The sequence below is a fragment of the Mauremys reevesii genome, linkage group 9 (assembly GCF_016161935.1).
Source record: "Mauremys reevesii isolate NIE-2019 linkage group 9, ASM1616193v1, whole genome shotgun sequence".
Taxonomy (NCBI): domain Eukaryota; kingdom Metazoa; phylum Chordata; order Testudines; family Geoemydidae; genus Mauremys; species Mauremys reevesii.
The window spans coordinates 34,926,346-34,942,008 of NC_052631.1; the positions used below are offsets into that span (position 1 = coordinate 34,926,346).

Genomic DNA, 15,663 nt, shown 5'->3' on the forward strand with positions numbered 1-15,663 from the left:
ATCTAGTGCAGTTTAATTAAATTCATACTATGGTATTCTCTCCCAGACAGTATTCCATTTTCACTAATCATCCAGTACTGTAAATAAATATAAACAGCAGAGTAACATAAAGCAGGATTTTAGACTTAACAGACTAGTATAAAAAGCGATCATCCTTAATTATCCCTCTGGTTGAGTGATGACCACCACAATAAGAGAGATGGGGAAAACTGGCAGTTTTTTATTCACTTGTTTTTAGTGAACTACAATATTTTATGAAAATACGTATGGTACGAAAACATATGCCCCAATCAAAGCTCTTTAAACTATATTTTAAAAATTAACATTTAGGAAATGATCTGAATTCTTTACGGCTGTCTTGTCCCTGCTAACTGATCCTTCTAGAACTCTCTCTCTCTCTCTCTTTCTATGCAAGTTGTTTCCTAAGGTTTATATTGTTCAGTAGATGGGCTTGTGATTCCCAGGAGCATTAATGGAAGCTACACACAATCTACCATGCCTGACTAATTTAAGTATTTCTAGTATGCCCAGTAGTATAATCTATGGGCTAAATTCTGCTTATACAACTCATTGAATAATCCCTCTGACATCAAATGAGTGGCTGCTCTATTTGCAACCACAAGAGTTGGTGCAGAGTGGAGAAGGCAGACAAATGGGAGAGCAGGTTTCCCTGTTGACGCCAGGGTTTTAGCAGCTTTTACCATCCCTGGTGACTATCTATTCTGTCCAGAGCCCCTTCTTGCTCTTCCCCCATCTCTTCTATGACAGGCCCATCAACAGTGGGGCATCGTATTTCAAAACTAACTCACTTCCAACAGATTGTTTCCATTTCTATTTTCTATGGTCTATGAATGAATTGTATCAAAAACATGCATAGGGGAAGCATTTAAAAGAGACTTAAAATCACAACAGTTAATTACTGTTCTGTCCACTTATTCAAAACCTGCTGATCCATTTTTTTTCTTATGCTCAAAGTATTCTTATGTCATATTCCTGATTTATAAACATTCAGGATTATAATAGAAATGCTGGCCCTTCTGAGCTTCAGCATCGCTGTGTGGAGCACTATAAGGTAAATACAGGTTTAACTAGCTATATAATTTGGAGGAGAAGAGACAGAGAGATTTACACTATGCCTACACACAATGGTACACAAAATTGTTTATTGTCCCTTGAACAAAGATACCCGGTTAGATTTTGTATAGAAATACAGAATAGTCTGTTGATGAACATTTTCTTTGTAAAATACCTCAAGAAAACATTAATGAGAAGACAAATTTATCATTTCTAATGAGCAGGTATGCTGTTTCTTATGGAATAATTAAGATACTGTATGAATTACTGTCAGTTTACAAGATTGCTACTGAAAAGAGAAGGGAGTATAAGGATTTAACAATGTTTCTGACAGGGACATTTTTTCATCCCCAAGCTTTAAGATTTTCTTAGGTCACAGTAAAAAAAAAAAAAGCAATAGAATATCACAAAACAATTCCAATCTGACGATTCACATAAAGAATATTTAGAGTAATCTCAAAAGCACCATAATCTCAAAATCTAACAACTATTTACTGCCCTTCCTTGAACTTTTAGACTGCCTACTTTAATAGAGAAATATCATAAGGGGGAAGGCCCCTGCTTTGTAACCCAAAATGCTACATAGGGAGAGCACTGAAGAATAGTTTGCATCCATATTACATGACACAGGCTTTTCAGGGACTTTCAGCATGGAATGTCTGCCACCAAGCCTTGTTTATGCATTCTTAGAGAGGCAGGGTAATGCAAGGAGCTATGTAGAGAAATATAATGACACAGGGCTTTATTAACTTAACATTTACACATAATTATAGCAGAAATATATCTATAAACTGCTAACATGTGCTTCCTGGAAATGCCATGTTACTGGGAAAGTGGAAGAGGAGAACAAATATCAGAAATTTGATGGAAATATAAACCAAAGACACTGAATAAGGGTCCAGTCCTGGGAGGAGCTAACTGCCTTCTTCAATGTTCTGATTTTCCAATAAAAAAAAGAAATTGAGATGGGCACATGTAATCTCATAGATTCAGACCCTAACTAATAGGAAATGTGCACATTGAAGTTATGGAAAGAACGTATGTAACTTTACCAAAACTCCATCATCTTATTGCAGCATTCAAAAGAACTAATTCACCATATCTTTCAGTTGACACTGTAGATAATTTGATTATTTTAGTGAGAACCTTTTATATTTGTGACTTCTTATTGCTGATTGAATACAACCACTTGAAATTTCACACACTGACAAAGTCATCCCTTAGCTACGGAAGAAGCACTCCAGTTGCATGTGGAACATAGGGGATCAAAAACACTTCAATTCACTTTACAGAGCAGCATTTGTACTTATTACTTGATGCAAATGATTCTTCTGAATGTCACCTCTTACTTCTATTATCAGCTGAATCAAATGGCAGCAATTTTCTGCAAACAAACTGAGCTGTGGAAATACTCAAAGGCAATTTAAAAGAGATTGATTAAGCAATGAGACCCAACAGGCAATCAATTTTGCATGATGTTATAAGGTAATCTGACAAAAGAGTGAAAAGAAGTGCAATGCAAATGCTCTGATCCTGCAAACTTGCTACTGTGCATAATACTAATTACCATGAACAGCCTTAGTGAAATCACTTGCTTCAATGGCACCATCTCTGGTCATAAACCTTATAGATAGTAGTGTTTTCGCAGTCAGGCTCTTCCTGTTACTTTGGAGAGACAGTGTAAACTGTCATTCACTTCAATAGAAGCTATAGTAGTTTACACCAGCTAAAATCTGCCCTGGAATGTCGTAGGGCTGAGCAGCCCTAAAGTTGATCTGCATTAGTTAGTCTTTGTTGATCAGCACTAAGGAAAAGTGTTTTATATATTTGGAATACTACAAGTAGGAAAATAGAACCGTATCCTCAGCTGGTATTAATCAGTGTAGCTGCTGTGGAATTGGTGGAGTTATGTCAATTTACCCCAGTTGAAGATCTGGTCTCAGTTTATTTCTTAAGATTTTGTAGAAAATCAGTTTTCACTTGTCAGCCCAGATTTCATATATTTCCACTCCCCTATCCTTTCCTGGGGAGCTTCAGCTCTGAGGTTATCTAAAAACTAATAAATCCTAAAAATGAAAAGCAGAGTGGATCAGACTATAATCTCATGCAGCCCATTATAGGGCCCAAAACATTGTTATTGGATGATACTTATCAGTAACACTGACGCACTGTCAGAAAAACAATATGCTGATATTTTCCATGGCCTTCTGGAATATTTGATTTCACCTGGTTTTGTAATATGTCAAGAACAATAAAGTATATGGCAAAATTAATTTTCAGTCACCTCATTTTGAAGATGGTCCTACTTTACTTAAATGACAAGAGGGGATAATTTCAGCTTCAAAATTTTACTACTATATATATATATATATATATACACATACACTTCAAATTTAAGACCAAAGGCATTCTTATGTCATATTCTGATTTATAAACATACAGGATTATAATGGATATATATATTATTCCTTCAAATCCCATGTTTTTGTAAATTCACCATAATACTTCCTGTTGCATCTGAAGAGTAACTTACGGTATTTTCGCTGGCCCAGCGAAGACTTGAGAGGGGCAGAATGCTCCCCTCCCAGGCCGTAGAACATAACTGGAACCATTCTGTGGTCACTATGACAAGCTCTACAGTTATCTGGGCTGTCTCAGTCTACACTACTCTACGCTACTGCAAATGGAACTCCATGGACCGTAGCTCAGTGTCCCTTACCCTAGTTAAAAACGTGTTCATTGTTTTATATAAATGCCTCAGGCACTGATCCTGCAATGTATACTGTGTGAGCAGAAAGCTGCACTCATGTGGCGTCATGGTGCACCCATATTGAGGTCACTTTATTATTTTATCTAAGGCGAAACACATGTTTTTATGGGTGTTTGATAATTGTAGTTGGGACAAGCCAAAACTTAAAGGAATAGTTGTGCAATCGTGCACAAAAGCTGTGGAAGGACTTCAGGGCTCAGTGTACCCATATTGATAGTAGGTAACATACACTCTACAAAGGGCTCATCACCTATTATTTAAAAGGCGCAATAATGCAAATTGGATTTAAGATATACTATGCTGTTATTATCTCATTCAGATGGCTGGAGTTAGCCAGAGCCACAAAAGCTCTGTGTTAATGAGTTCTTTGAAACACATGTCTGAAGGTAAATCTTTTCACAGTTAAATGCTGAATTTTGAAAACTGAACATCATTATGGAAAGTGTCTTTATTGGTCTATAATTCTTAACCCAAAATAGCACATAAAATGTAAATGTCAAGAAACCATTTGTTGCTTTAAATATTTATGGATACCCCTTCAGTAAGAGTCCCATAAAGGAGTTCAAATGCTTGAAGCACTTTCACATATCACTGTATTTCAATATTAAGAGATGTGCTCTTTCCACATTTATTTATTATGCATGGTTTTGATGTGATTTGTGGTTCTGAAGAACGTGTAAGCTCTAAACAACCTGCGAAATCCAGCTAATCAGCAAACTAATTTGACAATTGGAGCTAGGGAAAATGTTTTACCTAAAAAGCTATCATTGCAACAAATATACTCTATGTGGCCAGCCTGCCACAAGATGCTTAGGCACATATTAATTCTAAGTCATGATGGCTTCTTATTGTTATGCTAACTGACAAACAGCAGAATAATTTTTAAGGAGGCAAACAAGCAATAGTGTGAAGAAACTGAAAATGAGGGCTTCTCTGCTAACCTTCCCTCTGTAATCTGTAATGTATAATAATAACCATGTTTTATTCATTCTTTCTTTTTTCTGTCTTTTATAAATCTAAAATTACAAAAAATCATTTAAAGCATAGAATTCTGTTAATCTGGGGAATATTTTTTTCTACTCAGAGTACCTAAAGAAACATATGTGCATAAGTCTTTGCAAGATTGGGATGTTGATATGGAAACCTGGTAAATCACTTGGAGATGGATTTTAAAAGCACTTAACATTGGCTTTACTTTCCTCCCATTGAAGTCAAGGGGAGCTTTACTATTGACTTCAGAGCAAGTAGAGTTAGACCAATGTCAAGCTCTTTTGAAAATCCTACCTCTAACCTTTGTGCCTCCATTTATTTATCTGTAAATTGGGGATCAAATTTTACTCATCTTTATAAGGTACTTTAAAATCTTGGAATGTCAAAGTATTATATTTACTTCTTGATGCACACTTATTTGTCTGATCTGTGCAGACCATCATGTACAAATATGTATTCAAAAACACCGCAAAGAAAATAAACAGGGTATAAATACTGCAAAAGGAAAGATTCAATGCTTTAAGAAATTATATTTATAACAAACAATTATGAATATATTACACTGCCAATGAAAGCCTTTTTCTGATCTTTATTAAGCTTGTGGCTTGTCTAGTCTGTCTTTATCTGGTTGCTAATTAAGCAGAAGTTTGCTTTTCATATCAATTTTTAAAACTCATTTCTTACAGTTAAGTGAGAATTGGAGCAGCTCAATTCAAAGTAGTTCTGACCTAGTTCCATGCAAAATCAATAGAATGTCTGAAAAAGAGTCTCAGAAACAAGGAGACAAGACTGAAATGCATCTAAATATTAATTCAACACATGCGTCCATGGAATGGAGCGTAGCAGAGCTAATAGAGAGGCACCCCCCACTGCCACCCCAGCAGCCTTTAGATGTATGTGTGGTGCTTTTTTTAGGCCAATAGATATAATTGACGGTGGTACCACCTGTGACCCACGGACACCTCTGACTCTGTCACTGCTCAAATTCTGGCTCCGCTTCTGGAATGTGAGTTTTTACTCACATCTAAATACAGTGGATATGTACTCTGCCTGCTAGCAGATGGAATAGGGAAGGGGCAGAGAGACCTTCAAAGCTTAGAATTGGAGGCCTTAGGGTAATTCAAAAATAGAAATTAGGGAAGAATTAAAGCTGAAACATAAAAATAGAAAACAGAGAAGGACAATAATAGAAAATAGTCAGAAAACAGGTAACATTTAAAAAATAGGTAATGGCTTTCAAAATAGAAAAATAGGGCCAGATTCTGAAAGCTTGGCTCCTATTGGGTAAGCACCTTATTTCATAACTACAATAGCTTCAAAGTAGTGCCAATGACTTTAGGGGGACTATTTGTGGAGTAAGATACACTTTGGTGGAAATAAGTGTATCAGATCTGGCCCACAGAAATTTTAAAAGACATGGATTACAATAAATAATAGCAGAGACAAGGTTTAAAATTTAACATAAACTAAAACTAGCAAATGTAAAGACCTGACAAGTAAGACATGCAGCTAACCTCATTAAACATTTTTCTTGTTTATTGTCTGTCTATTTTTATCATCATTTCTCTAGCTTATCTTTTTTGGACCCCATCCTGCATGTGCTAAACTTTGCTAGAATGAGTAGTCCTACTGAAATCAAGTTGAGCACATGTGTCTTTTCAGGACTGGGGTGTTAGCATGTAAACATTTTGGGGCAGGTACAGTGTCTTCTTCTGTCTATAGATGATCTGGTCATCTCTTCTGGCCTTAAACTGTATGACTCTTAGGCCTGGTCTACACTGGGGGGGTCAAACTAAGGTACGCAAGTTCAGCTATGCGAATAGCGTAGCTGAACTCGAACTACCTTAGTTCGAACTACTCACCCATCCAGATGCGCGGGATCGAAGTCCGTGGCTCCCCCGTCGACTCCACCACCGCCGTTCGCGGTGGTGGAGTTCCGGAGTCGATGGGAGCGCGTTCGGAGTTCGAACTATCGCGTCTAGATTAGACGCGATAGTTCGAACTCCGAGAAGTCGAACTCTACGCGTCGACCGGGCGGGTAAGTATAGACCTACCCTTATAGTAACCTAGCATAAGAAAGTAGGGATTGGTCTCTTGACACTGTAACAATATAAATAATAAGAGTTGTGAACTCAACAATGGGTGGCGCAGTTGGGGCTGAATATAATGCACATTTTACTGTGAGAAAGAACTGCTGGAAATTAATGTGAATATATTGTGGTTTATACTGTTCTGAAAATGAATGGTTGGTTGTCAGATGTTATCATAGATACATGATTATTCTGGGGCTCAGAGAATGTTTTGCCACTTAGGAATATCAAACCACATACTTCAGGACTTAAGCCAGCCTCTAACTATTTGAGACCTAATGTGGAGGACAGATGATTCCACCACTGCCTACTGCAAGGTTTCCGTCCTCTGAAGCATCTTGTAATGGCCACAGTCATAGAGAGGATACTGGACCACAGGTACAATCCAGTCTAGTAATAACTGTGTTCCTACATCCTCAGAGTGGAGGGTTTTTTCCATCAACTTGCTGTTTGAATGAACAATTAATATTAACATTCACTTTGAATAAAAGAACTTGGTTAGTGTCTATATTAATTCAACTATTCCCTTTGCTTCAAACACTGTTCATCACTGTTGGACTGATTCCTGGTAAGCACAGGGTCCATTCCAATCAATGAAATAATAAGTCTTGAACAAACATTTTCTACTTTAATTTTAAAAAAATCTCCCCTCAAAAACAGCTGAAGATGTTTTGACTGATAGAGTGAAAAAGCAGGACATTTCAGATATCCTGGGACACTGGGACAGCACAAGAGAAAGTGGTGCTGACTTGGTAAAGCTGAATTGTAGGGTCACTTTAACAAAAAAGATGAGAGCACAGACTTAATGGGTACAAGTTTATAGCCTCACTTGCAAATGTAGTCTCTTTCAATGGAAACTAATGGAGCTGTTGAACATTTTTAGTTTAATAGTTTTTCATCAAAATAGAACTTTTTTAACTATACCAACATTTTACATGAATATTTTACTGTTGAAATTTTCCTTTTTTTTTTGGTCAAAACAACATTTTTATTTTCATTTAGTTATTAAACATTTTGTTTATGCTGAAATTGAAACAAACTCATGTTTCTGATCTAATTGAATTTGTTTTTCATTTTTTAATATTTTCCTTTTTCCTCTTTCTTTTCCCCATCCTCCCCCACTTTACCAGTGGAAAGAGAAAAGGTGAATAAATATCAAATATATGAAAAAGAGAAATTTTAAATTTTGATTTCAATCAAATAAAATTTGAACACTTTTTAAAAATTCCATTTAGATGATCAATGAAAAAGTTTATGAAAATTTTCAACTGAAACTAACATTGTTTGATTTTATTCAAAGTTTTTCCTGGAAAATAATTGCCATTTTTCTAACAGCTCTGAGTATAACATGTTTATTAACGCTAATTTTTGTTTGATGGTTTAATTTTTCAACCAATGAGAGTGCCTCCTTTTCATTACTAACAGAAACATTCTGTTTGTATTTTGTTCCTTATACCGCAGTTCAGTGGTTGAAGCACATGACTAAGGAGTAAGGAAATCTGGGATTTATTCTTGACTCTGCCACCAATTTGCGTCCTGATCCTTTCAGGCCTAACATGTCTGCTTAGGCAATGTGTAAATGTTTGTGGGGTCATGTTCAAGTCAATTGCAGATCAAAGAATAACACCCAGATTTACTGACTCCCAGTCACAAACTGACGCATACACCATGCTGCCTTTCTTATGTTCCTTTATCTTGGGTTAATACATTTCAGTGCTACAGTAGATTCACATTTCCAAAACAAGTTGTTTTTATTTAAATTATGGATGTAAATCACACGTCAGAATAAGGTTTACCCATGTCTGTCTGGTTCAAACAATGAGATTTTTTAATTTCAGCTGAGGTTAGATGATCAATAACTCTCTTATTCCCACTTAATACATGATTAGATGTTAATTGCATATTAATTTTTGTACCGAATAATTATTACGGATGGATGAATCCACTCAGTACTAAAAGCAACTTGGCCCTTTGTACAGAATTAAAGCCCAGTTGAACTCGACCCTTTCTTGTTTATTATAGTAATAATAATTATTATTATTTCTGTGTGCTCCTGTATTTCTATTTCCAGCCTCAGCAGAACCCAGGAAGTGCTGGAAATCCCACAAGTTTTCCAGGTCAATATCCAGATCAAGATGAGCTGGATAAACCAAATAAAACATCTCTGAACATTTGAGGTTTGCCCATCCATGACATGTCATTGGTTGTGTTGAGATAAGATGTTCCTGGCAGGTTTTTTAAGGAGAGATTTAGGGAGGTAAGAGGACACAATGGGCCAAAAGTTATGTGGAATGTTCCAGCTAGTCACATTGACTAATTCTCCCTATCCCCCATATTAGTGTCTATAGTTCGAGTATATAAGTATGCTGAGTCAGGGAGGCTTTTTGTATGGAACAAATTTTTCCCACAGGAAGTAAAGCCCTTTTACCCCATTGCCAAAATTTAGGCCTAATCCAAAACCCACTAAAGTGAGAGTCTTTCCTCTGACTTCACTGGCCTTTGGAGCAATCCTTTAATGACTGCACTTAAGGACTGAGCTCACCCTGCTGGGACTCAAACCAGAAGTTCTAGAAAGTCGAGATACTTCAAAGCTGATGTATAAGCAACTTAGTCAACCCAAGAAATTGTTATTCTTTTATTATGTAAATCAGTTTGGAAAAGACATTTTAAGAAACATTAAGAAGGGCAATAGTAGCTACAAGTGTTGCAAGGATTTCAGAACTTAAGGAAGGAACTTATTTCTTTTCTTTGTTCTTTTCACTGCCATACACAGCTCCCACCACCTTCTCTCTTACAATAACACAGATTCTACAGCTAACTTGTTTTACTGTAAAAAGTCCAGATAATGCATTTAATTAACCTCTGTCTTTGGCAAGAAGCAGTGACAGTGGCTCAGGAGATCCTGGGACTAGCATTCAGATCATGAGCAAGGGTTGGAAAGGTCTTCTTTTAACGATGACCTTCTGCAGCTCTGATGTACACATTCTAATTTTGAAAATGGAAAGCAGAGTTTTCCTAGCAAAATTAATTTTTGCTTATGGTAAAATTGGGGAAATTGTTTCAGCTCGGTTGCCTTTGGAAATGCAAAAAATGATCATTCTGTTTTCTATAATGTACAATTGCTAAATTTTTTTGACCTCTCTTCACTACAATTTGTTTTAAATAAGCTAATTCTGCATGTATGCTGAATACAGACACACATATATACTAGTCCCTACAATGGATTGCACCAGCTCTGTGAAAATCTGCATTATAAACATGCTGGTCCTAAAGAACATTTTCTATTATATAGAAAATATGGAGGATCTGTACTTTGAATTTTTGGGGTCTCGAAACCACAGAAGCACTTGAGTTCTATCCCAGCTTACAAGTATGAAACTCAAAGTAACCACAGTTTTGTGTACAGGCACAGTTGTGAAGTCTTTAAAGAAACATATTAACACTCTCAGAGGGGAAGATTCCCTGATTAGCTGATGGCTGCCAGAGGAACTGCCCATACTGTCACATACCCAAAGGAAGGTACAAAGGAAGGTCAGACTCTGAAAAAGACAAGCTGCATCTATACTATGAGCTAGGGGCATGATTCTTCTGCTCTAGTACCCATACCCACACCGAGAACTAACATGAGTATAAATAGTAGCATAGCCGTGGTAGGACAGGGAGTGACAGAAGAGGCACTGCTGAGCTGTGATAAATACAAACCCGCCTCAAAATGGTGGGTATGGATCAGCATGGCTCATCCGTGTCTCTGCCGCCACAACCCTGCTATCATGGCTACACTACTACTTATACTCGTACTAGCTTGATGAGAGCTAGCATGCACATGTGTATGTAAGCATGGTCTGAATGAGCTTTCCCTTGCCATCTAATCATGCACTGGGGGAAAAGACTTCAGGAGCAGACCCTATTTGCAGAGACACCTACTCTGCCTAGGTCTTCAGCAGACAGACCTGCTTTGCCAAAGTGATCAGTTTGGGCTAGTTTGGGTTAAAAATGCTAGTTATTACTTCATTATTATTTTCACTGACGAATATATGGGTACCATATATTTATATCGCCTCTCTAAAGGACTCACAGATAAATTTCAACAGATTGTATTTATGCAATTTGACTGAAAGTAATGCATGTTTGGATTTCTGGAAAAGAGCACAAGGTTAAATGTTTTTATTTCTATTTTTATTATTTCTAGGCACACACCAATCTGTTGTGCATTCTGCAGTTGATATATTTAGAAAAAGCAGCAATAAACTCTCAATTTATAATGTATTGCCAGTTTTGCTAGATGACTGTACAATTTTCAATATGGGCTTTTGTAATTACCAATGTCAGATTTGTGTCTAATAGCCAGATGCACAGCTGGTGTAAATTGACACTGCTCTATTGATTTCAACTGAGATATGCTAGATTACAACTGAGGATTTGGCCCTAGAGGTCTAATTTTCACAGACATAATTTTTTGTGGATTAGAAAATTCTGTGCAGATAAATGAGTGGCACTCAAAACGTGGAGCAAATAATTAAACTCCAGGTCTTCAAATGAAGCAAGTGTTGATTTGCTTATCAGTGGCATCTATTAAATACAGGGCAGAATAGGTGCCTGTAATTTAATTTATTTTTAAAAGATCTATTTCTTTAAACATGTTTAACATGGCCAAGAAAACCCATATCCTCCCTGTACATGTAATAAACAAAAAATAAAGCCTATTTCAACCTTGTGAAACCTCGGCCAAAAAATTGAAGACAGACTTTATCGAATTTCTTTTTTAACTATAGATTTTTAAGAGTTGGGGTTTTTATTCCTAAAAAGAAATGTTGATTGGCTTGATAACCAGAAATTGTACTTAGAGATCAAGCAGCTGAGGAACAAACAAATGGAATAAATAAGTTCATACACATCAGTCAGAAGCAGCAGCTGTTTAAAAAAAATCTGAGTAATTATTTATGAAATTACATCTTCTTCAATGATTCTATATACTGTAGCAGTCCCAAGAGAATCTGATTTTTTCATGAGCCTGAATTGCTGAATTAGAAGAGGAGAAAATGTCATGGTCTCAATTAATGAAACTATTGTGTCATTTCAAAATATGTGTTTTCTATTTTAAGTCTGTGTGTAATAAAGACATTCTTTCATTTAAATAATAAACCAGTAATTTTTCTGCTCCTCTCAAACTCCACTGAAGGCCTCCCTTCTTGGCCCATTCTCCTGCCTGTTCTCCATATTTTATTTATAAATATATAAGCAGCTGAAATACAAGCTTTCCTCTTTTTTTTCTTTCTCGTTCTGTCATTTTGTTCTTTTTCCTTCCATTTAATTCCTTTCATGGAAGTGAATGGAGTTAGATTAGTGCAAAACGGAGGTAATTCAGTGGTAGTACTAAGAAGTTTATCACCTCAGGGCCAGATTTTCAAAAGAGTCCAGCTTCCATCTAGGCTCCAGCCAGAGTTTCAAAAGTGCTCAGCACCCAGCAACTCCCACTGTGACACTGATGGCCAGATTTGGGGAAAAGTTCAGTACCCAACATACTGAAGCTGTTCTGAAAAGCTGGCCATGTGATTCTGGTGCCTAACTGGTAGCTGAAGACGTATGAAAATCTGGGTCTGATGGCAGGTGCTGTGCTCTTTCGAAAGTGTTTCCTATTCTTACCAACAGACAAGAAGGCAAAGGCATGTCTAAGGAATTGAATACAAGGGTGGGAAGAAAAGAGCAAATGAAAATAAACATAAGCATTAAGGAAAGTGGGGTAGGGAGAATTAAGTGCTCATACTCAAAGTTTAGTAATTAACCTTGCCAGTTCTGATAACTTGCTAATGTTACCTAAAAATTGGCAGCATCCCTTTAATATATAGTATATTGTTATCACCGGGAATTAGAGGGAAGTGCTGCAAAGAGCAGCAACATTATTTGGTTATCCTGGGTTACTCAGTTATCTAATGCAATTGACAAGAATTTAAGCATGACCACTGTATCCAGTTATGTTGACTGAGTCACTCAGTTTGCCCAGAGCATATGCAGGATCTGTCTTATCCACATCCTTAATGCAGACTGAATTAGAGAAATGAACAGCCTTCAGATTTTCTCCTGCTGTTTTCTGTGTGCCTCTGTCTTTTCTGACATCATGTAGATATGTAGCCAACCATGATGATAACACAGAACCAAAGGGCGATGCACACACACGACTCTAGTTAAAACTACAATACAGCTGTATCTAAGAGTATATATAATGCTCTTTTCCAACTCATTCATTTCAGCCCATTTGATTTAGCTGGGTGAAATGCTACTGAAAGCCACAATGAGGGTCAGCAATTTCTATTTGCATATTATTTATTTCCACTTATTACTGGTCTTCTTTCCTACTGTAAATTTATAAGAGCTTCCTGTTTATATGCACGTTTTCAAGCTAATGGGAACTTTGTTGTAGTTTCTAGTAGTGACTGCTAAAAAGACTCGTGTGTTTGTGAATTTCTGCACATTTTGGAAGATTCTTGTATGCAATGAACAATAGTTGTAAGGCCACCCTCTCCACAAGGTCTTGCAGAGTCTGTGGCTTCTGTCCTATGGAGCACTTCACTGTACAGTTGTGACAGACAGGGAGGAAATGTGTGATATACTATTTTCTGAAGGTATGGAGGTTTAGTTAAGCATCTGAAGATTTAGATAATTATACAAATTTTCAGATCCTTTTTGGTGTCTACTGAATTGTGGATTATAATTTCATTATAATCTTTCAAATAACATATATGGAGGGGGGTGGAGGATGGCTAACCACCTTAAAAATGAACTTATTCAGATTCCAAGCTCAGTCATCCACCCACGGAGATTTCAAATCTGCTATATGCCAAGGAATTAGTTCACAAAGTGATAGAGAGAAAGCTGAAATTTTCATGCTAGTGCTTTCCAAGGAACTAGCATATGGATTTGGATCCCTGTCGGACAGAAGAGAATATGGGAAAAGAAAGTTTACAGAAATTAATCAGACCAAGCTAAATGCAAAATTCTCTTGTTAGATCCGTATGGCAGTCTGAGCTAAGTGTGGTAAACTCCTACCATAGTCATTAGAGTCTCCATAGGTAGAAAGGGCAGGATATCAGAGTTTGTATGTCTGGTAGATTCAAGGTGAGAATTTTGCCCTAATGAATGTGGGTTTGTACTCCATTCAAATCTGCATTTGTCCAGATTGCTCACTTTCCCAAAACATGGTTAAGTTCCAATTCACAGGCCTTCTGAATTTGGAATTTTAGCCTGAAAGGGGAGTATTTGCAGACTGTCTATTGCTATCCTACATCTTCAGATGTATAATTGAGGTCCGTTTCAGGCACAGAGATTTGGGAACATAAATTATTTTTGACCTTAGGTTAACATAATTCTTACAGTTTTCTTATATGAATAGATACCAACCTGATTCTGCAGCCTTTCCAGATACATGGATTGAATGGAGTGTTATGCATGCAGGATGACTGCAGAATTCAGTCCAAGCAAATAGCAGATAAATACTGGCCAAAATGTTCAAACCTAGGTGCCTACACTTAGACTTGCTGTTAAGGTATATAAATAAAAACTCTAAAATGATTTTAAAAGGTGCTGAACAACTGGAGCTCCAGTTCATTTCAGTGGAATATTTGGGTGCTCAGCAGTTTTCAAATTCATCACACCTAATGAGGTTCCTAATTATAGCTTTAGAACCCTCCCTTTAGGTACCCAAGTTTGAAAATTTTGGCCACAATGTAGCTACTAACATAAAAATCCACATGAATGGCCAAATCCATTCCTGCTATAAGCAGACAACTCCAATGGGTTATGTTTTGCTCTTAAAATTAATCAAAACTGAGCATCTAAATCTCTTTCGAAATTTTGAAAATCCCACCCATAATTTAAAAAGTTACCCTTTAGCTAACTAAATTTATCCCTTAAGTAACTTATTTCTAAACCTTTAACTAAATCGAGGGTATCTTAAATTGCTAAAAAGACCTGATGGGTGTATACAGTTTAATTGTAAATATATAAATATTAGATTATATACAAATATATTTCTCATAAAATAAGGACTAAAAATTATAATCCCAAATCAGAGATTTTACAGTAATTTAAACTGAAGACCTGAATAAAATGTGAAGGCTTTAGCAGTTAGATTTAAAGGTGGCCAAAGGAGCAATTCAAAGATTTCAAATATCTTTAAAAAAAATAAAAGTACTGCAGTTTTAGAAAAGATTTATATAATACACGTTCTATATAGATTTTCCACCATTTAAGCAGACTTCTCTATTTCTCATGCTAGTTTTGACACTATTTTGAAACCATTTTGAATCATATTGCTAAATATATTTTTCTTATTCCTGCCAAGATTTTAATGATTTTTAAATGTTTTTACATATATGCACACAGCTATACACACGTGCACGTACACACACATGTGGTACTTTTGACGTTTGGGTTTTTTCAGGGATGGGGGTGGATGTGTATGGTAATAAAGGGATGAACACCTTTCACTGAGAACTTTGAGAAATGCTAAGCTACACTCTTAGGGCGTGTACCCACTACACTGTAAGATCAGGGTTCAAACTCAGGCTCAAGCCTAACCACCTCCCCCCCAGCTATACAAATTGCGCTAACCGAGGGCTCAGATGCAGGGTCCCAGGACTCCATGAGGGTGGATGGTCCAAGCCTGAGTCTAGCTGGGACCCAGGATTCAAGCCCTATTGTTTTGCAGTGTAGCTGCAGCCCCACTCGATGCATGCTCCGCGA

The 15,663-nt window shown here is 36.8% G+C and overlaps 1 protein-coding gene across 3 annotated transcripts in view; it reads right to left on the reverse strand.

Moving 5' to 3' along the window:
- The window catches only part of NYAP2 (neuronal tyrosine-phosphorylated phosphoinositide-3-kinase adaptor 2), a 169,136-nt gene that overhangs the window by 8,373 nt on the left and 145,100 nt on the right, over positions 1-15,663 (reverse strand). The gene's annotated exons all lie outside the window — the stretch shown is intronic.